Source organism: Eubalaena glacialis, chromosome 15, assembly GCF_028564815.1.
Source record: "Eubalaena glacialis isolate mEubGla1 chromosome 15, mEubGla1.1.hap2.+ XY, whole genome shotgun sequence".
Classification (NCBI taxonomy): Eukaryota; Metazoa; Chordata; class Mammalia; order Artiodactyla; family Balaenidae; genus Eubalaena; species Eubalaena glacialis.
The window spans coordinates 32,202,179-32,226,711 of record NC_083730.1 but is presented as its reverse complement, the minus strand read 5'-3'; positions in this window follow the sequence as shown (position 1 = coordinate 32,226,711).

Here is a 24,533-nt window from a genome sequence, read left to right as displayed (position 1 = left end):
CAGGCCTCGGTGTGCTTTCCTGTGGCAAGAAAACTTTGCTTGCATTCCTTAGGAGGCACAGTGGCTCAGGACTGCCCTACCCCAAGGACTCAGACTGTGCAGCCCGACTGGTTGAGATCAGCCCTTCTGGCTCTCACGGATGAAACCAACTAGGAAAAGAGCCTCTCCTAAGCTGGGGAACGTGGTGGCTTTTCCTAGTCTTCAAAGGAACAGCACTCTGAGGGAGAGGAGCTGCTGACGTGTGGTAGCAAAATCTCCTCTGCTGAAGAGAAATATTTCGTTGTAAGCGGGTTCCATCAGCCTTGCCACCTTTTCTCAGCTGGCTATACTGGAGGGCATTCTGTTGGCAGACTCCCCTGAGGCCCTGCTTCCCAGGCTGTGATACACACACGCCGCCTGCTTCAGCGCAATGGGACAGCTTAAGGTAAGGTAAAAACCTCCTCTGGTGAAGAGAAACATTTCGTTGTAAGCGGGTTCCATCAGCCTTGCCACCTTTTCTCAGCTGGCATTACTGGAGGGCAGTCTTTTGGCGGACTCCCCTGAGGCCCTGCTTCCCAGGCTGGGATACACACACGCCGCCTGCTTCAGCGCAAAGGGACAGCTTAAGGTAAGGTAAAAACCCTGTGTTGGCAAGTGCCTGCCTAACCCTCGCACAAGCAAAAGCATATTGGCCATTGTTCAAAGTCTTTCCCCCAAGCTTCACACGTTTGTTCCCATCTAGCCTCCGAAGGCCGAGTTGACCTAGCTAGGAATCAAAGTTCAGCAAAGGTACTCAGGGTGCTGGTGACCGCAGGTTGTTTCACCAGGCAGCCCTAATCGATTACATCCATACACAATATAGTAAAGGCCTCACCCTTCAAGCCCACGTCAATTTCATAGAGAAAACACCAGGCCTCGGTGTGCTTTCCTGTGGCAAGGAAACTTTGCTTGCATTCCTTAGGAGGCACAGTGGCTCAGGACTGCCCTACCCCAAGGACTCAGGCTGTGCAGCCCGACTGGTTGAGATCAGCCCTTCTGGCTCTCACGGATGAAACCAACTAGGAAAAGAGCCTCTCCTAAGCTGGGGAACGTGGTGGCTTTTCCTAGTCTTCAAAGGAACAGCACTCTGAGGGAGAGGAGCTGCTGACGTGTGGTAGCAAAATCTCCTCTGCTGAAGAGAAACATTTCGTTGTAAGCGGGTTCCATCAGCCTTGCCACCTTTTCTCAGCTGGCTATACTGGAGGGCAGTCTGTTGGCAGACTCCCCTGAGGCCCTGCTTCCCAGGCTGTGATAGACACACGCCGCCTGCTTCAGCGCAAAGTGACAGCTTATGGTAAGTTAAAAACCCTGTGTTGGCAAGTGCCTTCCTATACCTCGCACAAGCAAAAGCATATTGGCCATTGGTCAAAGGCTTTCCCCACAAGCTTCACACGTTTGCTCCCATGTAGCCTCCGAAGGCCGAGTTGACCTAGCTAGGAATCAAAGTTCAGGAAAGGAACTCAGGGTGCTGGTGACTGCAGGTTGTTTCACCAGGCAGCCCAAATCGAGTACATCCGTACACAATGTAGTAAAGGCCTCACCCTTCAAGCCCACGTCAATTTCATAGAGAAAACACCAGGCCTCGGTGTGCTTTCCTGTGGCAAGGAAACTTTGCTTGCATTCCTTAGGAGGCACAGTGGCTCAGGACTGCCCTACCCCAAGGACTCAGGCTGTGCAGCCCGACTGGTTGAGATCAGCCTTTCTGGCTCTCACGGATGAAACCAACTAGGAAAAGAGCCTCTCCTAAGCTGGGGAACGTGGTGGCTTTTCCTAGTCTTCAAAGGAACAGCACTCTGAGGGAGAGGAGCTGCTGACGTGTGGTAGCAAAATCTCCTCTGCTGAAGAGAAACATTTCGTTGTAAGCGGGTTCCATCAGCCTTGCCACCTTTTCTCAGCTGGCTATACTGGAGGGCAGTCTGTTGGCAGACTCCCCGGAGGCCCTGCTTCCCAGGCTGTGATACACACACGCCGCCTGCTTCAGCGCAATGGGACAGCTTAAGGTAAGGTAAAAACCTCCTCTGCTGAAGAGAAACATTTCGTTGTAAGCGGGTTCCATCAGCCTTGCCACCTTTTCTCAGCTGGCATTACTGGAGGGCAGTCTGTTGGCAGACTCCCCTGAGGCCCTGCTTCCCAGGCTGTGATACACACACGCCGCCTGCTTCAGCGCAATGGGACAGCTTAAGGTAAGGTAAAAACCTCCTCTGGTGAAGAGAAACATTTCGTTGTAAGCGGGTTCCATCAGACTTGCCACCTTTTCTCAGCTGGCATTACTGGAGGGCAGTCTGTTGGCAGACTCCCCTGAGGTCCTGCTTCCCAGGCTGTGATAGACACACGCCGCCTGCTTCAGCGCAATGTGACAGCTTATGGTACGTTAAAAACCCTGTGTTGGCAAGTGCCTTCTTATACCTCGCACAAGCACAAGCATATTGGCCATTGTTCAAAGGCTTTCCCCCAAGCTTCAGACGTTTGTTCCCATCTAGCCTCCGAAGGCCGAGTTGACCTAGCTAGGAATCAAAGTTCAGCAAAGGTACTCAGGGTGCTGGTGACTGCAGGTTGTTTCACCAGGCAGCCCAAATCGAGTACATCCGTACACAATGTAGTAAAGGCCTCACCCTTCAAGGCCACGTCAATTTCATAGAGAAAACACCAGGCCTCGGTGTGCTTTCCTGTGGCAAGGAAACTTTGCTTGCATTCCTTAGGAGGCACAGTGGCTCAGGACTGCCCTACCCCAAGGACTCAGGCTGTGCAGCCCGACTGGTTGAGATCAGCCCTTCTGGCTCTCACGGATGAAACCAACTAGGAAAAGAGCCTCTCCTAAGCTGGGGAACGTGGTGGCTTTTCCTAGTCTTCAAAGGAACAGCACTCTGAGGGAGAGGAGCTGCTGACGTGTGGTAGCAAAATCTCCTCTGCTGAAGAGAAACATTTCGTTGTAAGCGGGTTCCATCAGCCTTGCCACCTTTTCTCAGCTGGCATTACTGGAGGGCAGTCTGTTGGCAGACTCCCCTGAGGCCCTGCTTCCCAGGCTGTGATACACACACGCCGCCTGCTTCAGCGCAAAGGGACAGCTTAAGGTAAGGTAAAAACCCTGTGTTGGCAACTGCCTGCCTAACCCTCGCACAAGCAAAAACATATTGCCCATTGGTCAAAGGCTTTCCCCACAAGCTTCACACGTTTGCTCCCATGTAGCCTCCGAAGGCCGAGTTGACCTAGCTAGGAATCAAAGTTCACGAAAGGAACTCAGGGTGCTGGTGACTGCAGGTTTTTTCACCAGGCAGCCCAAATCGAGTACATCCGTACACAATGTAGTAAAGGCCTCACCCTTCAAGCCCACGTCAATTTCATAGAGAAAACACCAGGCCTCGGTGTGCTTTCCTGTGGCAAGGAAACTTTGCTTGCATTCCTTAGGAGGCACAGTGGCTCAGGATGGCCCTACCCCAAGGACTCAGGCTGTGCAGCCCGACTGGTTGAGATCAGCCCTTCTGGCTCTCACGGATGAAACCAACTAGGAAAAGAGCCTCTCCTAAGCTGGGGAACGTGGTGGCTTTTCCTAGTCTTCAAAGGAACAGCACTCTGAGGGAGAGGAGCTGCTGACGTGTGGTAGCAAAATCTCCTCTGCTGAAGAGAAACATTTCGTTGTAAGCGGGTTCCATCAGCCTTGCCACCTTTTCTCAGCTGGCTATACTGGAGGGCAGTCTGTTGGCAGACTCCCCTGAGGCCCTGCTTCCCAGGCTGTGATACACACACGCCGCCTGCTTCAGCGCAAAGGGACAGCTTAAGGTAAGGTAAAAACCCTGTGTTGGCAAGTGCCTGCCTAACCCTCGCACAAGCAAAAGCATATTGGCCATTGGACAAAGGCTTTCCCCACAAGCTTCACACGTTTGCTCCCATGTAGCCTCCGAAGGCCGTGTTGACCTAGCTAGGAATCAAAGTTCAGGAAAGGAACTCAGGGTGCTGGTGACTGCAGGTTGTTTCACCAGGCAGCCCAAATCGAGTACATCCGTACACAATGTAGTAAAGGCCTCACCCTTCAAGCCCTCGTCAATTTCATAGAGAAAACACCAGGCCTCGGTGTGCTTTCCTGTGGCAAGAAAACTTTGCTTGCATTCCTTAGGAGGCACAGTGGCTCAGGACTGCCCTACCCCAAGGACTGAGGCTGTGCAGCCCGACTGGTTGAGATCAGCCCTTCTGGCTCTCACGGATGAAACCAACTAGGAAAAGAGCCTCTCCTAAGCTGGGGAACGTGGTGGCTTTTCCTAGTCTTCAAAGGAACAGCACTCTGAGGGAGAGGAGCTGCTGACGTGTGGTAGCAAAATCTCCTGTGCTGAAGAGAAACATTTCGTTGTAAGCGGGTTCCATCAGCCTTGCCACCTTTTCTCAGCTGGCATTACTGGAGGGCAGTCTGTTGGCAGACTCCCCTGAGGCCCTGCTTCCCAGGCTGTGATACACACACGCCGCCTGCTTCAGCGCAAAGGGACAGCTTAAGGTAAGGTAAAAACCCTGTGTTGGCAAGTGCCTGCCTAACCCTTGCACAAGCAAAAGCATATTGGCCATTGGTCAAAGGCTTTCCCCACAAGCTTCACACGTTTGCTCCCATGTAGCCTCCGAAGGCCGAGTTGACCTAGCTAGGAATCAAAGTTCAGGAAAGGAACTCAGGGTGCTGGTGACTGCAGGTTGTTTCACCAGGCAGCCCAAATCGAGTACATCCATACACAATGTAGTAAAGGCCTCACCCTTCAAGCCCACGTCAATTTCATAGAGAAAACACCAGGCCTCGGTGTGCTTTCCTGTGGCAAGGAAACTTTGCTTGCATTCCTTAGGAGGCACAGTGGCTCAGGACTGCCCTACCCCAAGGACTCAGACTGTGCAGCCCGACTGGTTGAGATCAGCCCTTCTGGCTCTCACGGATGAAACCAACTAGGAAAAGAGCCTCTCCTAAGCTGGGGAACGTGGTGGCTTTTCCTAGTCTTCAAAGGAACAGCACTCTGAGGGAGAGGAGCTGCTGACGTGTGGTAGCAAAATCTCCTCTGCTGAAGAGAAATATTTCGTTGTAAGCGGGTTCCATCAGCCTTGCCACCTTTTCTCAGCTGGCTATACTGGAGGGCATTCTGTTGGCAGACTCCCCTGAGGCCCTGCTTCCCAGGCTGTGATACACACACGCCGCCTGCTTCAGCGCAATGGGACAGCTTAAGGTAAGGTAAAAACCTCCTCTGGTGAAGAGAAACATTTCGTTGTAAGCGGGTTCCATCAGCCTTGCCACCTTTTCTCAGCTGGCATTACTGGAGGGCAGTCTGTTGGCGGACTCCCCTGAGGCCCTGCTTCCCAGGCTGGGATACACACACGCCGCCTGCTTCAGCGCAAAGGGACAGCTTAAGGTAAGGTAAAAACCCTGTGTTGGCAAGTGCCTGCCTAACCCTCGCACAAGCAAAAGCATATTGGCCATTGTTCAAAGTCTTTCCCCCAAGCTTCACACGTTTGTTCCCATCTAGCCTCCGAAGGCCGAGTTGACCTAGCTAGGAATCAAAGTTCAGCAAAGGTACTCAGGGTGCTGGTGACCGCAGGTTGTTTCACCAGGCAGCCCTAATCGATTACATCCATACACAATATAGTAAAGGCCTCACCCTTCAAGCCCACGTCAATTTCATAGAGAAAACACCAGGCCTCGGTGTGCTTTCCTGTGGCAAGGAAACTTTGCTTGCATTCCTTAGGAGGCACAGTGGCTCAGGACTGCCCTACCCCAAGGACTCAGGCTGTGCAGCCCGACTGGTTGAGATCAGCCCTTCTGGCTCTCACGGATGAAACCAACTAGGAAAAGAGCCTCTCCTAAGCTGGGGAACGTGGTGGCTTTTCCTAGTCTTCAAAGGAACAGCACTCTGAGGGAGAGGAGCTGCTGACGTGTGGTAGCAAAATTTCCTCTGCTGAAGAGAAATATTTCGTTGTAAGCGGGTTCCATCAGTCTTGCCACCTTTTCTCAGATTGGCTATACTGGAGGGCAGTCTGTTGGCAGACTCCCCTGAGGCCCTGCTTCCCAGGCTGTGATACACACACGCCGCCTGCTTCAGCGCAATGGGACAGCTTAAGGTAAGGTAAAAACCTCCTCTGGTGAAGAGAAACATTTCGTTGTAAGCGGGTTCCATCAGCCTTGCCACCTTTTCTCAGCTGGCATTACTGGAGGGCAGTCTGTTGGCGGACTCCCCTGAGGCCCTGCTTCCCAGGCTGTGATACACACACGCCGCCTACTTCAGCGCAAAGGGACAGCTTAAGGTAAGGTAAAAACCCTGTGTTGGCAAGTGCCTGCCTAACCCTCGCACAAGCAAAAGCATATTGGCCATTGGTCAAAGGCTTTCCCCACAAGCTTCACACGTTTGCTCCCATGTAGCCTCCGAAGGCCGAGTTGACCTAGCTAGGAATCAAAGTTCAGGAAAGGAACTCAGGGTGCTGGTGACTGCAGGTTGTTTCACCAGGCAGCCCAAATCGAGTACATCCGTACACAATGTAGTAAAGGCCTCACCCTTCAAGCCCTCGTCAATTTCATAGAGAAAACACCAGGCCTCGGTGTGCTTTCCTGTGGTAAGAAAACTTTGCTTGCATTCCTTAGGAGGCACAGTGGCTCAGGACTGCCCTACCCCAAGGACTCAGGCTGTGCAGCCCGACTGGTTGAGATCAGCCCTTCTGGCTCTCACGGATGAAACCAACTAGGAAAAGAGCCTCTCCTAAGCTGGGGAACGTGGTGGCTTTTCCTAGTCTTCAAAGGAACAGCACTCTGAGGGAGAGGAGCTGCTGACGTGTGGTAGCAAAATCTCCTCTGCTGAGGAGAAACATTTCGTTGTAAGCGGGTTCCATCAGCCTTGCCACCTTTTCTCAGCTGGCATTACTGGAGGGCAGTCTGTTGGCAGACTACCCTGAGGCCCTGCTTCCCAGGCTGTGATAGACACACGCCGCCTGCTTCAGCGCAAAGTGACAGCTTATGGTAAGTTAAAAACCCTGTGTTGGCAAGTGCCTTCCTATACCTCGCACAAGCACAAGCATATTGGCCATTGTTCAAAGGCTTTCCCCCAAGCTTCACACGTTTGTTCCCATCTAGCCTCCGAAGGCCGAGTTGACCTAGCTAGGAATCAAAGTTCAGCAAAGGTACTCAGGGTGCTGGTGACCGCAGGTTGTTTCACCAGGCAGCCCAAATCGATTACATCCATACACAATATAGTAAAGGCCTCACCCTTCAAGCCCACGTCAATTTCAAAGAGAAAACACCAGGCCTCGGTGTGCTTTCCTGTGGCAAGGAAACTTTGCTTGCATTCCTTAGGAGGCACAGTGGCTCAGGACTGCCCTACCCAAAGGACTCAGGCTGTGAAGCCCGACTGGTTGAGATCAGCCCTTCTGGCTCTCACGGATGAAACCAACTAGGAAAAGAGCCTCTCCTAAGCTGGGGAACGTGGTGGCTTTTCCTAGTCTTCAAAGGAACAGCACTCTGAGGGAGAGGAGCTGCTGACGTGTGGTAGCAAAATCTCCTCTGCTGAAGAGAAACATTTCGTTGTAAGCGGGTTCCATCAGCCTTGCCACATTTTCTCAGCTGGCTATACTGGAGGGCAGTCTGTTGGCAGACTCCCCTGAGGCCCTGCTTCCCAGGCTGTGATACACACACGCCGCCTGCTTCAGCGCAAAGGGACAGCTTAAGGTAAGGTAAAAACCCTGTGTTGGCAAGTGCCTGCCTAACCCTCGCACAAGCAAAAGCATATTGGCCATTGGTCAAAGGCTTTCCCCACAAGCTTCACACGTTTGCTCCCATGTAGCCTCCGAAGGCCGTGTTGACCTAGCTAGGAATCAAAGTTCAGGAAAGGAACTCAGGGTGCTAGTGACTGCATTTTGTTTCACCAGGCAGCCCAAATCGAGTACATCCGTACACAATGTAGTAAAGGCCTCACCCTTCAAGCCCTCGTCAATTTCATAGAGAAAACACCAGGCCTCGGTGTGCTTTCCTGTGGCAAGAAAACTTTGCTTGCATTCCTTAGGAGGCACAGTGGCTCAGGACTGCCCTACCCCAAGGACTCAGGCTGTGCAGCCCGACTGGTTGAGATCAGCCCTTCTGGCTCTCACGGATGAAACCAACTAGGAAAAGAGCCTCTCCTAAGCTGGGGAACGTGGTGGCTTTTCGTAGTCTTCAAAGGAACAGCACTCTGAGGGAGAGGAGCTGCTGACGTGTGGTAGCAAAATCTCCTCTGCTGAAGAGAAACATTTCGTTGTAAGCGGGTTCCATCAGCCTTGCCACATTTTCTCAGCTGGCATTACTGGAGGGCAGTCTGTTGGCAGACTCACCTGAGGCCCTGCTTCCCAGGCTGTGATACACACACGCCGCCTGCTTCAGCGCAAAGGGACAGCTTAAGGTAAGGTAAAAACCCTGTGTTGGCAAGTGCCTGCCTAACCCTCGCACAAGCAAAAGCATATTGGCCATTGGTCAAAGGCTTTCCCCACAACCTTCACACGTTTGCTCCCATGTAGCCTCCGAAGGCCGAGTTGACCTAGCTAGGAATCAATGTTCAGGAAAGGAACTCAGGGTGCTGGTGACTGCAGGTTGTTTCACCAGGCAGCCCAAATCGAGTACATCCGTACACAATGTAGTAAAGGCCTCACCCTTCAAGCCCACGTCAATTTCATAGAGAAAACACCAGGCCTCGGTGTGCTTTCCTGTGGCAAGAAAACTTTGCTTGCATTCCTTAGGAGGCACAGTGGCTCAGGACTGCCCTACCCCAAGGACTCAGGCTGTGCAGCCCGACTGGTTGAGATCAGCCCTTCTGGCTCTCACGGATGAAACCAACTAGGAAAAGAGCCTCTCCTAAGCTGGGGAACGTGGTGGCTTTTCCTAGTCTTCAAAGGAACAGCACTCTGAGGGAGAGGAGCTGCTGACGTGTGGTAGCAAAATCTCCTCTGCTGAAGAGAAATATTTCGTTGTAAGCGGGTTCCATCAGCCTTGCCACCTTTTCTCAGCTGGCTATACTGGAGGGCAGTCTGTTGGCAGACTCCCCTGAGGCCCTGCTTCCCAGGCTGTGATACACACACGCCGCCTGCTTCAGCGCAATGGGACAGCTTAAGGTAAGGTAAAAACCTCCTCTGGTGAAGAGAAACATTTCGTTGTAAGCGGGTTCCATCAGCCTTGCCACCTTTTCTCAGCTGGCATTACTGGAGGGCAGTCTGTTGGCGGACTCCCCTGAGGCCCTGCTTCCCAGGCTGTGATACACACACGCCGCCTGCTTCAGCGCAAAGGGACAGCTTAAGGTAAGGTAAAAACCCTGTGTTGGCAAGTGCCTGCGTAACCCTCGCACAAGCACAAGCATATTGGCCATTGGTCAAAGGCTTTCCCCACAAGCTTCACACGTTTGCTCCCATGTAGCCTCCGAAGGCCGAGTTGACCTAGCTAGGAATCAAAGTTCAGGAAAGGAACTCAGGGTGCTGGTGACTGCAGGTTGTTTCACCAGGCAGCCCAAATCGAGTACATCCGTACACAATGTAGTAAAGGCCTCACCCTTCAAGCCCACGTCAATTTCATAGAGAAAACACCAGGCCTCGGTGTGCTTTCCTGTGGCAAGAAAACTTTGCTTGCATTCCTTAGGAGGCACAGTGGCTCAGGACTGCCCTACCCCAAGGACTCAGGCTGTGCAGCCCGACTGGTTGAGATCAGCCCTTCTGGCTCTCACGGATGAAACCAACTAGGAAAAGAGCCTCTCCTAAGCTGGGGAACGTGGTGGCTTTTCCTAGTCTTCAAAGGAACAGCACTCTGAGGGAGAGGAGCTGCTGACGTGTGGTAGCAAAATCTCCTCTGCTGAAGAGAAATATTTCGTTGTAAGCGGGTTCCATCAGCCTTGCCACCTTTTCTCAGCTGGCTATACTGGAGGGCAGTCTGTTGGCAGACTCCCCTGAGGCCCTGCTTCCCAGGCTGTGATACACACACGCCGCCTGCTTCAGCGCAATGGGACAGCTTAAGGTAAGGTAAAAACCTCCTCTGGTGAAGAGAAACATTTCGTTGTAAGCGGGTTCCATCAGCCTTGCCACCTTTTCTCAGCTGGCATTACTGGAGGGCAGTCTGTTGGCGGACTCCCCTGAGGCCCTGCTTCCCAGGCTGTGATACACACACGCCGCCTGCTTCAGCGCAAAGGGACAGCTTAAGGTAAGGTAAAAACCCTGTGTTGGCAAGTGCCTGCGTAACCCTCGCACAAGCACAAGCATATTGGCCATTGGTCAAAGGCTTTCCCCACAAGCTTCACACGTTTGCTCCCATGTAGCCTCCGAAGGCCGAGTTGACCTAGCTAGGAATCAAAGTTCAGGAAAGGAACTCAGGGTGCTGGTGACTGCAGGTTGTTTCACCAGGCAGCCCAAATCGAGTACATCCGTACACAATGTAGTAAAGGCCTCACCCTTCAAGCCCTCATCAATTTCATAGAGAAAACACCAGGCCTCGGTGTGCTTTCCTGTGGCAAGAAAACTTTGCTTGCATTCCTTAGGAGGCACAGTGGCTCAGGACTGCCCTACCCCAAGGACTCAGGCTGTGCAGCCCGACTGGTTGAGATCAGCCCTTCTGGCTCTCACGGATGAAACCAACTAGGAAAAGAGCCTCTCCTAAGCTGGGGAACGTGGTGGCTTTTCCTAGTCTTCAAAGGAACAGCACTCTGAGGGAGAGGAGCTGCTGACGTGTGGTAGCAAAATCTCCTCTGCTGAAGAGAAATATTTCGTTGTAAGCGGGTTCCATCAGCCTTGCCACCTTTTCTCAGCTGGCTATACTGGAGGGCAGTCTGTTGGCAGACTCCCCTGAGGCCCTGCTTCCCAGGCTGTGATACACACACGCCGCCTGCTTCAGCGCAATGGGACAGCTTAAGGTAAGGTAAAAACCTCCTCTGCTGAAGAGAAACATTTCGTTGTAAGCGGGTTCCATCAGCCTTGCCACCTTTTCTCAGCTGGCTATACTGGAGGGCAGTCTGTTGGCAGACTCCCCTGAGGCCCTGCTTCCCAGGCTGTGATACACACACGCCGCCTGCTTCAGCGCAATGGGACAGCTTAAGGTAAGGTAAAAACCTCCTCTGCTGAAGAGAAACATTTCGTTGTAAGCGGGTTCCATCAGCCTTGCCACCTTTTCTCAGCTGGCATTACTGGAGGGCAGTCTGTTGGCAGACTACCCTGAGGCCCTGCTTCCCAGGCTGTGATAGACACACGCCGCCTGCTTCAGCGCAAAGTGACAGCTTATGGTAAGTTAAAAACCCTGTGTTGGCAAGTGCCTTCCTATACCTCGCACAAGCACAAGCATATTGGCCATTGTTCAAAGGCTTTCCCCCAAGCTTCACACGTTTGTTCCCATCTAGCCTCCGAAGGCCGAGTTGACCTAGCTAGGAATCAAAGTTCAGCAAAGGTACTCAGGGTGCTGGTGACCGCAGGTTGTTTCACCAGGCAGCCCAAATCGATTACATCCATACACAATATAGTAAAGGCCTCACCCTTCAAGCCCACGTCAATTTCAAAGAGAAAACACCAGGCCTCGGTGTGCTTTCCTGTGGCAAGGAAACTTTGCTTGCATTCCTTAGGAGGCACAGTGGCTCAGGACTGCCCTACCCAAAGGACTCAGGCTGTGAAGCCCGACTGGTTGAGATCAGCCCTTCTGGCTCTCACGGATGAAACCAACTAGGAAAAGAGCCTCTCCTAAGCTGGGGAACGTGGTGGCTTTTCCTAGTCTTCAAAGGAACAGCACTCTGAGGGAGAGGAGCTGCTGACGTGTGGTAGCAAAATCTCCTCTGCTGAAGAGAAACATTTCGTTGTAAGCGGGTTCCATCAGCCTTGCCACATTTTCTCAGCTGGCTATACTGGAGGGCAGTCTGTTGGCAGACTCCCCTGAGGCCCTGCTTCCCAGGCTGTGATACACACACGCCGCCTGCTTCAGCGCAAAGGGACAGCTTAAGGTAAGGTAAAAACCCTGTGTTGGCAAGTGCCTGCCTAACCCTCGCACAAGCAAAAGCATATTGGCCATTGGTCAAAGGCTTTCCCCACAAGCTTCACACGTTTGCTCCCATGTAGCCTCCGAAGGCCGTGTTGACCTAGCTAGGAATCAAAGTTCAGGAAAGGAACTCAGGGTGCTAGTGACTGCATTTTGTTTCACCAGGCAGCCCAAATCGAGTACATCCGTACACAATGTAGTAAAGGCCTCACCCTTCAAGCCCTCGTCAATTTCATAGAGAAAACACCAGGCCTCGGTGTGCTTTCCTGTGGCAAGAAAACTTTGCTTGCATTCCTTAGGAGGCACAGTGGCTCAGGACTGCCCTACCCCAAGGACTCAGGCTGTGCAGCCCGACTGGTTGAGATCAGCCCTTCTGGCTCTCACGGATGAAACCAACTAGGAAAAGAGCCTCTCCTAAGCTGGGGAACGTGGTGGCTTTTCGTAGTCTTCAAAGGAACAGCACTCTGAGGGAGAGGAGCTGCTGACGTGTGGTAGCAAAATCTCCTCTGCTGAAGAGAAACATTTCGTTGTAAGCGGGTTCCATCAGCCTTGCCACATTTTCTCAGCTGGCATTACTGGAGGGCAGTCTGTTGGCAGACTCACCTGAGGCCCTGCTTCCCAGGCTGTGATACACACACGCCGCCTGCTTCAGCGCAAAGGGACAGCTTAAGGTAAGGTAAAAACCCTGTGTTGGCAAGTGCCTGCCTAACCCTCGCACAAGCAAAAGCATATTGGCCATTGGTCAAAGGCTTTCCCCACAACCTTCACACGTTTGCTCCCATGTAGCCTCCGAAGGCCGAGTTGACCTAGCTAGGAATCAATGTTCAGGAAAGGAACTCAGGGTGCTGGTGACTGCACGTTGTTTCACCAGGCAGCCCAAATCGAGTACATCCGTACACAATGTAGTAAAGGCCTCACCCTTCAAGCCCACGTCAATTTCATAGAGAAAACACCAGGCCTCGGTGTGCTTTCCTGTGGCAAGAAAACTTTGCTTGCATTCCTTAGGAGGCACAGTGGCTCAGGACTGCCCTACCCCAAGGACTCAGGCTGTGCAGCCCGACTGGTTGAGATCAGCCCTTCTGGCTCTCACGGATGAAACCAACTAGGAAAAGAGCCTCTCCTAAGCTGGGGAACGTGGTGGCTTTTCCTAGTCTTCAAAGGAACAGCACTCTGAGGGAGAGGAGCTGCTGACGTGTGGTAGCAAAATCTCCTCTGCTGAAGAGAAATATTTCGTTGTAAGCGGGTTCCATCAGCCTTGCCACCTTTTCTCAGCTGGCTATACTGGAGGGCAGTCTGTTGGCAGACTCCCCTGAGGCCCTGCTTCCCAGGCTGTGATACACACACGCCGCCTGCTTCAGCGCAATGGGACAGCTTAAGGTAAGGTAAAAACCTCCTCTGGTGAAGAGAAACATTTCGTTGTAAGCGGGTTCCATCAGCCTTGCCACCTTTTCTCAGCTGGCATTACTGGAGGGCAGTCTGTTGGCGGACTCCCCTGAGGCCCTGCTTCCCAGGCTGTGATACACACACGCCGCCTGCTTCAGCGCAAAGGGACAGCTTAAGGTAAGGTAAAAACCCTGTGTTGGCAAGTGCCTGCGTAACCCTCGCACAAGCACAAGCATATTGGCCATTGGTCAAAGGCTTTCCCCACAAGCTTCACACGTTTGCTCCCATGTAGCCTCCGAAGGCCGAGTTGACCTAGCTAGGAATCAAAGTTCAGGAAAGGAACTCAGGGTGCTGGTGACTGCAGGTTGTTTCACCAGGCAGCCCAAATCGAGTACATCCGTACACAATGTAGTAAAGGCCTCACCCTTCAAGCCCTCATCAATTTCATAGAGAAAACACCAGGCCTCGGTGTGCTTTCCTGTGGCAAGAAAACTTTGCTTGCATTCCTTAGGAGGCACAGTGGCTCAGGACTGCCCTACCCCAAGGACTCAGGCTGTGCAGCCCGACTGGTTGAGATCAGCCCTTCTGGCTCTCACGGATGAAACCAACTAGGAAAAGAGCCTCTCCTAAGCTGGGGAACGTGGTGGCTTTTCCTAGTCTTCAAAGGAACAGCACTCTGAGGGAGAGGAGCTGCTGACGTGTGGTAGCAAAATCTCCTCTGCTGAAGAGAAATATTTCGTTGTAAGCGGGTTCCATCAGCCTTGCCACCTTTTCTCAGCTGGCTATACTGGAGGGCAGTCTGTTGGCAGACTCCCCTGAGGCCCTGCTTCCCAGGCTGTGATACACACACGCCGCCTGCTTCAGCGCAATGGGACAGCTTAAGGTAAGGTAAAAACCTCCTCTGCTGAAGAGAAACATTTCGTTGTAAGCGGGTTCCATCAGCCTTGCCACCTTTTCTCAGCTGGCTATACTGGAGGGCAGTCTGTTGGCAGACTCCCCTGAGGCCCTGCTTCCCAGGCTGTGATACACACACGCCGCCTGCTTCAGCGCAATGGGACAGCTTAAGGTAAGGTAAAAACCTCCTCTGCTGAAGAGAAACATTTCGTTGTAAGCGGGTTCCATCAGCCTTGCCACCTTTTCTCAGCTGGCATTACTGGAGGGCAGTCTGTTGGCAGACTACCCTGAGGCCCTGCTTCCCAGGCTGTGATAGACACACGCCGCCTGCTTCAGCGCAAAGTGACAGCTTATGGTAAGTTAAAAACCCTGTGTTGGCAAGTGCCTTCCTATACCTCGCACAAGCACAAGCATATTGGCCATTGTTCAAAGGCTTTCCCCCAAGCTTCAAACGTTTGTTCCCATCTAGCCTCCGAAGGCCGAGTTGACCTAGCTAGGAATCAAAGTTCAGCAAAGGTACTCAGGGTGCTGGTGACCGCAGGTTGTTTCACCAGGCAGCCCTAATCGATTACATCCATACACAATATAGTAAAGGCCTCACCCTTCAAGCCCACGTCAATTTCATAGAGAAAACACCAGGCCTCGGTGTGCTTTCCTGTGGCAAGGAAACTTTGCTTGCATTCCTTAGGAGGCACAGTGGCTCAGGACGGCCCTACCCCAAGGACTCAGGCTGTGCAGCCCGACTGGTTGAGATCAGCCCTTCTGGCTCTCACGGATGAAACCAACTAGGAAAAGAGCCTCTCCTAAGCTGGGGAACGTGGTGGCTTTTCCTAGTCTTCAAAGGAACAGCACTCTGAGGGAGAGGAGCTGCTGACGTGTGGTAGCAAAATCTCCTCTGCTGAAGAGAAACATTTCGTTGTAAGCGGGTTCCATCAGCCTTGCCACCTTTTCTCAGCTGGCATTACTGGAGGGCAGTCTGTTGGCAGACTCCCCTGAGGCCCTGCTTCCCAGGCTGTGATACACACACGCCGCCTGCTTCAGCGCAAAGGGACAGCTTAAGGTAAGGTAAAAACCCTGTGTTGGCAACTGCCTCCCTAACCCTCGCACAAGCAAAAACATATTGCCCATTGGTCAAAGGCTTTCCCCACAAGCTTCACACGTTTGCTCCCATGTAGCCTCCGAAGGCCGAGTTGACCTAGCTAGGAATCAAAGTTCAGGAAAGGAACTCAGGGTGCTGGTGACTGCAGGTTTTTTCACCAGGCAGCCCAAATCGAGTACATCCGTACACAATGTAGTAAAGGCCTCACCCTTCAAGCCCACGTCAATTTCATAGAGAAAACACCAGGCCTCGGTGTGCTTTCCTGTGGCAAGGAAACTTTGCTTGCATTCCTTAGGAGGCACAGTGGCTCAGGACGGCCCTACCCCAAGGACTCAGGCTGTGCAGCCCGACTGGTTGAGATCAGCCCTTCTGGCTCTCACGGATGAAACCAACTAGGAAAAGAGCCTCTCCTAAGCTGGGGAACGTGGTGGCTTTTCCTAGTCTTCAAAGGAACAGCACTCTGAGGGAGAGGAGCTGCTGACGTGTGGTAGCAAAATCTCCTCTGCTGAAGAGAAACATTTCGTTGTAAGCGGGTTCCATCAGCCTTGCCACCTTTTCTCAGCTGGCTATACTGGAGGGCAGTCTGTTGGCAGACTCCCCTGAGGCCCTGCTTCCCAGGCTGTGATACACACACGCCGCCTGCTTCAGCGCAAAGGGACAGCTTAAGGTAAGGTAAAAACCCTGTGTTGGCAAGTGCCTGCCTAACCCTCGCACAAGCAAAAGCATATTGGCCATTGGTCAAAGGCTTTCCCCACAAGCTTCACACGTTTGCTCCCATGTAGCCTCCGAAGGCCGTGTTGACCTAGCTAGGAATCAAAGTTCAGGAAAGGAACTCAGGGTGCTGGTGACTGCAGGTTGTTTCACCAGGCAGCCCAAATCGAGTACATCCGTACACAATGTAGTAAAGGCCTCACCCTTCAAGCCCTCGTCAATTTCATAGAGAAAACACCAGGCCTCGGTGTGCTTTCCTGTGGCAAGAAAACTTTGCTTGCATTCCTTAGGAGGCACAGTGGCTCAGGACTGCCCTACCCCAAGGACTCAGGCTGTGCAGCCCGACTGGTTGAGATCAGCCCTTCTGGCTCTCACGGATGAAACCAACTAGGAAAAGAGCCTCTCCTAAGCTGGGGAACGTGGTGGCTTTTCCTAGTCTTCAAAGGAACAGCACTCTGAGGGAGAGGAGCTGCTGACGTGTGGTAGCAAAATCTCCTCTGCTGAAGAGAAACATTTCGTTGTAAGCGGGTTCCATCAGCCTTGCCACCTTTTCTCAGCTGGCATTACTGGAGGGCAGTCTGTTGGCAGACTCCCCTGAGGCCCTGCTTCCCAGGCTGTGATACACACACGCCGCCTGCTTCAGCGCAAAGGGACAGCTTAAGGTAAGGTAAAAACCCTGTGTTGGCAAGTGCCTGCCTAACCCTTGCACAAGCAAAAGCATATTGGCCATTGGTCAAAGGCTTTCCCCACAAGCTTCACACGTTTGCTCCCATGTAGCCTCCGAAGGCCGAGTTGACCTAGCTAGGAATCAAAGTTCAGGAAAGGAACTCAGGGTGCTGGTGACTGCAGGTTGTTTCACCAGGCAGCCCAAATCGAGTACATCCGTACACAATGTAGTAAAGGCCTCACCCTTCAAGCCCACGTCAATTTCATAGAGAAAACACCAGGCCTCGGTGTGCTTTCCTGTGGCAAGAAAACTTTGCTTGCATTCCTTAGGAGGCACAGTGGCTCAGGACTGCCCTACCCCAAGGACTCAGACTGTGCAGCCCGACTGGTTGAGATCAGCCCTTCTGGCTCTCACGGATGAAACCAACTAGGAAAAGAGCCTCTCCTAAGCTGGGGAACGTGGTGGCTTTTCCTAGTCTTCAAAGGAACAGCACTCTGAGGGAGAGGAGCTGCTGACGTGTGGTAGCAAAATCTCCTCTGCTGAAGAGAAATATTTCGTTGTAAGCGGGTTCCATCAGCCTTGCCACCTTTTCTCAGCTGGCTATACTGGAGGGCATTCTGTTGGCAGACTCCCCTGAGGCCCTGCTTCCCAGGCTGTGATACACACACGCCGCCTGCTTCAGCGCAATGGGACAGCTTAAGGTAAGGTAAAAACCTCCTCTGGTGAAGAGAAACATTTCGTTGTAAGCGGGTTCCATCAGCCTTGCCACCTTTTCTCAGCTGGCATTACTGGAGGGCAGTCTTTTGGCGGACTCCCCTGAGGCCCTGCTTCCCAGGCTGGGATACACACACGCCGCCTGCTTCAGCGCAAAGGGACAGCTTAAGGTAAGGTAAAAACCCTGTGTTGGCAAGTGCCTGCCTAACCCTCGCACAAGCAAAAGCATATTGGCCATTGTTCAAAGTCTTTCCCCCAAGCTTCACACGTTTGTTCCCATCTAGCCTCCGAAGGCCGAGTTGACCTAGCTAGGAATCAAAGTTCAGCAAAGGTACTCAGGCTGCTGGTGACCGCAGGTTGTTTCACCAGGCAGCCCTAATCGATTACATCCATACACAATATAGTAAAGGCCTCACCCTTCAAGCCCACGTCAATTTCATAGAGAAAACACCAGGCCTCGGTGTGCTTTCCTGTGGCAAGGAAACTTTGCTTGCATTCCTTAGGAGGCACAGTGGCTCAGGACTGCCCTACCCCAAGGACTCAGGCTGTGCAGCCCGACTGGTTGAGATCAGCCCTTCTGGCTCTCACGGATGAAACCAACTAGGAAAAGAGCCTCTCCTAAGCTGGGGAACGTGGTGGCTTTTCCTAGTCTTCAAAGGAACAGCACTCTGAGGGAGAGGAGCTGCTGACGTGTGGTAGCAAAATCTCCTCTGCTGAAGAGAAACATTTCGTTGTAAGCGGGTTCCATCAGCCTTGCCACCTTTTCTCAGCTGGCTATACTGGAGGGCAGTCTGTTGGCAGACTCCCCTGAGGCCCTGCTTCCCAGGCTGTGATAGACACACGCCGCCTGCTTCAGCGCAAAGTGACAGCTTATGGTAAGTTAAAAACCCTGTGTTGGCAAGTGCCTTCCTATACCTCGCACAAGCACAAGCATATTGGCCATTGTTCAAAGGCTTTCCCCCAAGCTTCACACGTTTGTTCCCATCTAGCCTCCGAAGGCCGAGTTGACCTAGCTAGGAATCAAAGTTCAGCAAAGGTACTCAGGGTGCTGGTGACCGCAGGTTGTTTCACCAGGCAGCCCAAATCGATTACATCCATACACAATATAGTAAAGGCCTCACCCTTCAAGCCCACGTCAATTTCAAAGAGAAAACACCAGGCCTCGGTGTGCTTTCCTGTGGCAAGGAAACTTTGCTTGCATTCCTTAGGAGGCACAGTGGCTCAGGACTGCCCTACCCCAAGGACTCAGGCTGTGCAGCCCGACTGGTTGAGATCAGCCCTTCTGGCTCTCACGGATGAACCAACTAGGAAAAGAGCCTCTCCTAAGCTGGGGAACGTGGTGGCTTTTCCTAGTCTTCAAAGGAACAGCACTCTGAGGGAGAGGAGCTGCTGACGTGTGGTAGCAAAATCTCCTCTGCTGAAGAGAAACATTTCGTTGTAAGCGGGTTCCATCAGCCTTGCCACATTTTCTCAGCTGGCTATACTGGAGGGCAGTCTGTTGGCAGACTCCGCTGAGGCCCTGCTTCCCAGGCTGTGATACACACACGCCGCCTGCTTCAGCGCAAAGGGACAGCTTAAGGTAAGGTAAAAACCCTGTGTTGGCAAGTGCCTGCCTAACCCTCGCACAAGCAAAAGCATATTGGCCATTGGTCAAAGGCTTTCCCCACAAGCTTCACACGTTTGCTCCCATGTAGCCTCCGAAGGCCGAGTTGACCTAGCTAGGAATCAATGTTCAGGAAAGGAACTCAGGGTGCTGGTGACTGCAGGTTGTTTCACCAGGCAGCCCAAATCGAGTACATCCGTACACAATGTAGTAAAGGCCTCACCCTTCAAGCCCACGTCAATTTCATAGAGAAAACACCAGGCCTCGGTGTGCTTTCCTGTGGCAAGAAAACTTTGCTTGCATTCCTTAGGAGGCACAGTGGCTCAGGACTGCCCTACCCCAAGGACTCAGGCTGTGCAGCCCGACTGGTTGAGATCAGCCCTTCTGGCTCTCACGGATGAAACCAACTAGGAAAAGAGCCTCTCCTAAGCTCGGGAACGTGGTGGCTTTTCCTAGTCTTCAAAGGAACAGCACTCTGAGGGAGAGGAGCTGCTGACGTGTGGTAGCAAAATCTCCTCTGCTGAAGAGAAATATTTCGTTGTAAGCGGGTTCCATCAGTCTTGCCACCTTTTCTCAGATTGGCTATACTGGAGGGCAGTCTGTTGGCAGACTCCCCTGAGGCCCTGCTTCCCAGGCTGTGATACACACACGCCGCCTGCTTCAGCGCAATGGGACAGCTTAAGGTAAGGTAAAAACCTCCTCTGGTGAAGAGAAACATTTCGTTGTAAGCGGGTTCCATCAGCCTTGCCACCTTTTCTCAGCTGTTATTACTGGAGGGCAGTCTGTTGGCGGACTCCCCTGAGGCCCTGCTTCCCAGGCTGTGATACACACACGCCGCCTGCTTCAGCGCAAAGGGACAGCTTAAGGTAAGGTAAAAACCCTGTGTTGGCAAGTGCCTGCGTAACCCTCGCACAAGCAAAAGCATATTGGCCATTGGTCAAAGGCTTTCCCCACAAGCTTCACACGTTTGCTCCCATGTAGCCTCCGAAGGCCGAGTTGACCTACCTAGGAATCAAAGTTCAGGAAAGGAACTCAGGGTGCTGGTGACTGCAGGTTGTTTCACCAGGCAGCCCAAATCGAGTACATCCGTACACAATGTAGTAAAGGCCTCACCCTTCAAGCCCTCGTCAATTTCATAGAGAAAACACCAGGCCTCGGTGTGCTTTCCTGTGGTAAGAAAACTTTGCTTGCATTCCTTAGGAGGCACAGTGGCTCAGGACTGCCCTACCCCAAGGACTCAGGCTGTGCAGCCCGACTGGTTGAGATCAGCCCTTCTGGCTCTCACGGATGAAACCAACTAGGAAAAGAGCCTCTCCTAAGCTGGGGAACGTGGTGGCTTTTCCTAGTCTTCAAAGGAACAGCACTCTGAGGGAGAGGAGCTGCTGACGTGTGGTAGCAAAATCTCCTCTGCTGAAGAGAAATATTTCGTTGTAAGCGGGTTCCATCAGCCTTGCCACCTTTTCTCAGCTGGCTATACTGGAGGGCATTCTGTTGGCAGACTCCCCTGAGGCCCTGCTTCCCAGGCTGTGATACACACACGCCGCCTGCTTCAGCGCAATGGGACAGCTTAAGGTAAGGTAAAAACCTCCTCTGGTGAAGAGAAACATTTCGTTGTAAGCGGGTTCCATCAGCCTTGCCACCTTTTCTCAGCTGGCATTACTGGAGGGCAGTCTTTTGGCGGACTCCCCTGAGGCCCTGCTTCCCAGGCTGGGATACACACACGCCGCCTGCTTCAGCGCAAAGGGACAGCTTAAGGTAAGGTAAAAACCCTGTGTTGGCAAGTGCCTGCCTAACCCTCGCACAAGCAAAAGCATATTGGCCATTGTTCAAAGTCTTTCCCCCAAGCTTCACACGTTTGTTCCCATCTAGCCTCCGAAGGCCGAGTTGACCTAGCTAGGAATCAAAGTTCAGCAAAGGTACTCAGGGTGCTGGTGACCGCAGGTTGTTTCACCAGGCAGCCCTAATCGATTACATCCATACACAATATAGTAAAGGCCTCACCCTTCAAGCCCACGTCAATTTCATAGAGAAAACACCAGGCCTCGGTGTGCTTTCCTGTGGCAAGGAAACTTTGCTTGCATTCCTTAGGAGGCACAGTGGCTCAGGACTGCCCTACCCCAAGGACTCAGGCTGTGCAGCCCGACTGGTTGAGATCAGCCCTTCTGGCTCTCACGGATGAAACCAACTAGGAAAAGAGCCTCTCCTAAGCTGGGGAACGTGGTGGCTTTTCCTAGTCTTCAAAGGAACAGCACTCTGAGGGAGAGGAGCTGCTGACGTGTGGTAGCAAAATCTCCTCTGCTGAAGAGAAACATTTCGTTGTAAGCGGGTTCCATCAGCCTTGCCACCTTTTCTCAGCTGGCTATACTGGAGGGCAGTCTGTTGGCAGACTCCCCTGAGGCCCTGCTTCCCAGGCTGTGATAGACACACGCCGCCTGCTTCAGCGCAAAGTGACAGCTTATGGTAAGTTAAAAACCCTGTGTTGGCAAGTGCCTTCCTATACCTCGCACAAGCACAAGCATATTGGCCATTGTTCAAAGGCTTTCTCCCAAGCTTCACACGTTTGTTCCCATCTAGCCTCCGAAGGCCGAGTTGACCTAGCTAGGAATCAAAGTTCAGCAAAGGTACTCAGGGTGCTGGTGACCGCAGGTTGTTTCACCAGGCAGCCCAAATCGATTACATCCATACACAATATAGTAAAGGCCTCACCCTTCAAGCCCACGTCAATTTCAAAGAGAAAACACCAGGCCTCGGTGTGCTTTCCTGTGGCAAGGAAACTTTGCTTGCATTCCTTAGGAGGCACAGTGGCTCAGGACTGCCCTACCCCAAGGACTCAGGCTGTGCAGCCCGACTGGTTGAGATCAGCCCTTCTGGCTCTCACGGATGAACCAACTAGGAAAAGAGCCTCTCCTAAGCTGGGGAACGTGGTGGCTTTTCCTAGTCTTCAAAGGAACAGCACTCTGAGGGAGAGGAGCTGCTGACGTGTGGTAGCAAAATCTCCTCTGCTGAAGAGAAACATTTCGTTGTAAGCGGGTTCCATCAGCCTTGCCACATTTTCTCAGCTGGCTATACTGGAGGGCAGTCTGTTGGCAGACTCCCCTGAGGCCCTGCTTCCCAGGCTGTGATACACACACGCCGCCTGCTTCAGCGCAAAGGGACAGCTTAAGGTAAGGTAAAAACCCTGTGTTGGCAAGTGCCTGCCTAACCCTCGCACAAGCAAAAGCATATTGGCCATTGGTCAAAGGCTTTCCCCACAAGCTTCACACGTTTGCTCCCATGTAGCCTCCGAAGGCCGAGTTGACCTAGCTAGGAATCAATGTTCAGGAAAGGAACTCAGGGTGCTGGTGACTGCAGTTTGTTTCACCAGGCAGCCCAAATCGAGTACATCCGTACACAATGTAGTAAAGGCCTCACCCTTCAAGCCCACGTCAATTTCATAGAGAAAACACCAGGCCTCGGTGTGCTTTCCTGTGGCAAGAAAACTTTGCTTGCATTCCTTAGGAGGCACAGTGGCTCAGGACTGCCCTACCCCAAGGACTCAGGCTGTGCAGCCCGACTGGTTGAGATCAGCCCTTCTGGCTCTCACGGATGAAACCAACTAGGAAAAGAGCCTCTCCTAAGCTCGGGAACGTGGTGGCTTTTCCTAGTCTTCAAAGGAACAGCACTCTGAGGGAGAGGAGCTGCTGACGTGTGGTAGCAAAATCTCCTCTGCTGAAGAGAAATATTTCGTTGTAAGCGGGTTCCATCAGTCTTGCCACCTTTTCTCAGATTGGCTATACTGGAGGGCAGTCTGTTGGCAGACTCCCCTGAGGCCCTGCTTCCCAGGCTGTGATACACACACGCCGCCTGCTTCAGCGCAATGGGACAGCTTAAGGTAAGGTAAAAACCTCCTCTGGTGAAGAGAAACATTTCGTTGTAAGCGGGTTCCATCAGCCTTGCCACCTTTTCTCAGCTGTTATTACTGGAGGGCAGTCTGTTGGCGGACTCCCCTGAGGCCCTGCTTCCCAGGCTGTGATACACACACGCCGCCTGCTTCAGCGCAAAGGGACAGCTTAAGGTAAGGTAAAAACCCTGTGTTGGCAAGTGCCTGCCTAACCCTCGCACAAGCAAAAGCATATTGGCCATTGTTCAAAGGCTTTCCCCCAAGCTTCACACGTTTGTTCCCATCTAGCCTCCGAAGGCCGAGTTGACCTAGCTAGGAATCAAAGTTCAGCAAAGGTACTCAGGGTGCTGGTGACCGCAGGTTGTTTCACCAGGCAGCCCTAATCGATTATATCCATACACAATATAGTAAAGGCCTCACCCTTCAAGCCCACGTCAATTTCATAGAGAAAACACCAGGCCTCGGTGTGCTTTCCTGTGGCAAGGAAACTTTGCTTGCATTCCTTAGGAGGCACAGTGGCCAGGACTGCCCTACCCCAAGGACTCAGGCTGTGCAGCCCGACTGGTTGAGATCAGCCCTTCTGGCTCTCACGGATGAAACCAACTAGGAAAAGAGCCTCTCCTAAGCTGGGGAACGTGGTGGCTTTTCCTAGTCTTCAAAGGAACAGCACTCTGAGGGAGAGGAGCTGCTGACGTGTGGTAGCAAAATCTCCTCTGCTGAAGAGAAACATTTCGTTGTAAGCGGGTTCCATCAGCCTTGCCACCTTTTCTCAGCTGGATATACTGGAGGGCAGTCTGTTGGCAGACTCCCGTGAGGCCCTGCTTCCCAGGCTGTGATACACACACGCCGCCTGCTTCAGCGCAATGGGACAGCTTAAGGTAAGGTAAAAACCTCCTCTGCTGAAGAGAAACATTTCGTTGTAAGCGGGTTCCATCAGCCTTGCCACCTTTTCTCAGCTGGCATTACTGGAGGGCAGTCTGTTGGCAGACTACCCTGAGGCCCTGCTTCCCAGGCTGTGATAGACACACGCCGCCTGCTTCAGCGCAAAGTGACAGCTTATGGTAAGTTAAAAACCCTGTGTTGGCAAGTGCCTTCCTATACCTCGCACAAGCACAAGCATATTGGCCATTGTTCAAAGGCTTTCCCCCAAGCTTCACACGTTTGTTCCCATCTAGCCTCCGAAGGCCGAGTTGACCTAGCTAGGAATCAAAGTTCAGCAAAGGTACTCAGGTTGCTGGTGACCGCAGGTTGTTTCACCAGGCAGCCCAAATCGATTACATCCATACACAATATAGTAAAGGCCTCACCCTTCAAGCCCACGTCAATTTCATAGAGTAAACACCAGGCCTCGGTGTGCTTTCCTGTGGCAAGGAAACTTTGCTTGCATTCCTTTGGAGGCACAGTGGCTCAGGACTGCCCTACCCCAAGGACTCAGGCTGTGCAGCCCGACTGGTTGAGATCAGCCCTTCTGGCTCTCACGGATGAAACCAACTAGGAAAAGAGCCTCTCCTAAGCTGGGGAACGTGGTGGCTTTTCCTAGTCTTCAAAGGAACAGCACTCTGAAGGAGAGGAGCTGCTGACGTGTGGTAGCAAAAT